The sequence below is a fragment of the Oratosquilla oratoria genome, chromosome 38 (assembly GCF_046742065.1).
Source record: "Oratosquilla oratoria isolate Oo_2021 chromosome 38, ASM4674206v1, whole genome shotgun sequence".
NCBI classification, from domain to species: domain Eukaryota; kingdom Metazoa; phylum Arthropoda; class Malacostraca; order Stomatopoda; family Squillidae; genus Oratosquilla; species Oratosquilla oratoria.
This window is the reverse complement of record NC_134814.1, coordinates 35,037,485-35,040,538: the sequence shown is the minus strand read 5'-3', so window position 1 is coordinate 35,040,538 and position 3,054 is coordinate 35,037,485. Positions and strand designations below refer to the sequence as shown.

The following is a 3,054-nucleotide window of genomic DNA, read 5'->3' as shown; positions in this document are numbered from 1 at the left end:
TCATAGCTAGTTTTGTCTTCCGTATTCTGGGCCTTTGGGCGGAGAACTCGATTTTCCTCTTTAAGGCACTTTACAGCATCCTCCAAGGTTTCAATTCTACTAAGTACAGATTGTACCTCATCAGCGCTAAACACGGTAACACAACCACTCGCCATATCACTAATTGAAGCAGCTACCCGGTTGACCTGACTTGAGTGACGACTGCTGCTCAACTGACGACTACTGCTCAAAGGACGACTACTGGTCAACTGACGACTACTGCTCAACTGACTGACGACTACTGCTCAACTCAACTGATGACTACTGCTCAACTGACGACTACTGTTAACCATACCAGGCGCATCACATCACCATGAGCATACAACACAGACACAGGCACACACACACACACACACACACACACACACACACACACACACACACACACACACACACACACACACACACACACACACACACACACACACACACACACACACACACACACACACACACACACACACACACACACACACACACACACACACACACACACACACACACACACACACACACACACACACACACACACACACACACACACACACACACGCACACACACACACACAGTGGTTTATTAAGATCAAGGCAGTTGTGAGGTGACAATGGTGGTGGACGGACGTGGCAGGTCTGTGACCTCCTTTCTCAGGTGCAACAGGGCGCTCTGTAGCTGCCTGGGTCAGCTTGTTGACCCTTCTTCTGCTATTTATTTTTCTCCTAGTTTATACGCAGTAACAATGTGCGGACCAGTATTGTCATACAACTCCTCTCGTCAAAGATACCGATCCAGTGAACTTTACGCGTTAAAACGAGGGTGTAGTTACCCGCCAAGTTCAGTGATTCAGCGCCTGAAAGATATGAAATTCTTCCGAAGTGGTGGCCGACGAGGTGGTAGAAAAATTACCCGAACAGTGCCTGTGATTACAACCATAACAAGTATAAAAAAAAAAAAAAAAAAAAAAGATTGAGCCAAGATCTCGCAATCTCAGTGAAGTGCCACGCGTTTGGTACAACCTACCCTCCCTCCTGCTGTCTAACGTTACCTCCTTAACCAACAGAATGGAGGAAGTGATCGAAACAGTACGTTCTACAGGATGTGACATGATGGCAATTACTGAAGCGTGGCAAATTGTGCCTGAAATGTGTAATATTGAAAACTTTGTGCTATTTCACCACCGCAGAGTGAATCGTGGTGGTGGGGGTGTGGCGTTGTTCTGTCGTGCGGACCTCAACCCCTCACACCTCAGGGTTGATATCCCCGAGGGAGATGAGGCTCTGTGGGTGAGGCTTAACCTCCGCCTTCACCCCCGCCACACCGCGTCCATCATTATGTGCGTGATCTATCGTCCTTCACGTGCACACACCGCCGCTCTACTTACCGATCACATTATTGAGACCGCTGACTCCCTACGTTTGAAATACCCCGCTGCAAAGCCGGTTATTTGTGGGGACTTTAATCGGCTAGACACAAGTGAGATTCTACATCAATTAAGTCTCACTCAGGTGGTGAACTTCCCCACCCACAAGCAAACAACTCTCGACCTTATCATGACCGACATGGCTCAGCAGTATCCCCCCCAGACCTTCCCCCCCCCCCCATCAGCAGGAGCATTCACATCACCATCCAGTGGTCGCCAGCACCCAGTAATGCCATCCGTAAAACTAAGGTCACCCGACACCACCGCCCCATGCCTGACTCTGCGATGAGGGAGCTTGGGAGGTGGATAGTGGAGTACCCCTGGACAGAGGTTCTGGAAGCCGAGGACGTGGAAACCAAGTAGAGAAACTACTCAACAACCACTACTGAAGCTTTCCACTTTTTCCCCCAGTCAAGGACTTCTTCGTGGACCCATCAGACGCCCCATGGATGACACCCCGTATTAAGCGTCTCATCAAACAACGCAACAGGGCATATTACATTGATCGACCCCTGTTCAGGTCCCTTAGGAATAAAGTCATCAAAGATATAAATATTGCCAAGTCTTCGTACTACCCTAATAAAGTAGAACACCTCAAACAACAAAATAACAGTCAGTGGTTTAGTAAGATCAAGGCCCTCTGCGGGAAACAAAATAATCAGACATCTCACCTGCCCTGCGCCTCACACTTACCACCTGACTTAGCTGCTCAAGAGATTACTCACTTTGCATCCATCTGCCAGACCTTACCCCCCCCTTAACCTCTCCGGCCTACCTGCCTACCTCTCCTCCCCCTCGCCCCCTGCCTCTGTCCAGGAGGCTGACGTTGCCACTAAACTAAGTAAATTAAAGTATAACAGATCTACAACACCTTCTGATCTACCTATCAAAATCTACAAAGAATTTGCTCCAGAACTTGCCCTCCCACTCTCCTCCATAATTGAGTCAAAACTCCTGCCCCAGTGACTGGAAAATTTCATATATCACTCCCGTCCCCAAATGTCCAAACCCACAGTCGCTAAGCGACCTTAGACCTATTGCCATCACCCCAATCCCAAGCCTTATCTGTGAGGATTTTGTATTTGACTCATTATACAACAAAATTAGAGATCAAATCGATATCCAACAGTATGGCAACATGAAATCCTCCTCTAAAACTCACCATCTTATTAATCTGCTGGACTTCTTGCACAGCCACTTAGACATGCGCAATACTTCTCTCGCCTTGACCTTTATAGACTTTAAGAAAGCGTTTGACCTTGTTGACTATAACATCATCATCTCCAAGGCCATACAATTGGGGATCCAACCACACCTGGTAGCATGGCTAGCCGACTTCCTGACCGGACGTCAACAGACAGTGAAGTACCAGGGGTCGACATCCTCCCTCCTCCCCCTGACCTGTGGGGTTCCTCAAGGGACCAAGATGGGACCACTGTGCTTCCTCATCCTCATCAACGATGCATTAATGGACACCCCACATAAATGGAAATACGTCAATGACTGCACATTTCGCATCCTCATCAACACCAGGCAGTCTGACTATTCTTCGCTGCAAAACATCCTAGTCAACCTTAAAACATGGACCGAGAACAGC

At 48.2% G+C, this 3,054-nt stretch overlaps 1 pseudogene; it reads left to right on the top strand.

Annotated features, from left to right (window-relative positions):
- Positions 1-1,098: 1,098 nt before the first annotated feature.
- LOC143019886 (uncharacterized) lies at positions 1,099-2,835 on the top strand (annotated as a pseudogene).
- Positions 2,836-3,054: the final 219 nt, after the last annotated feature.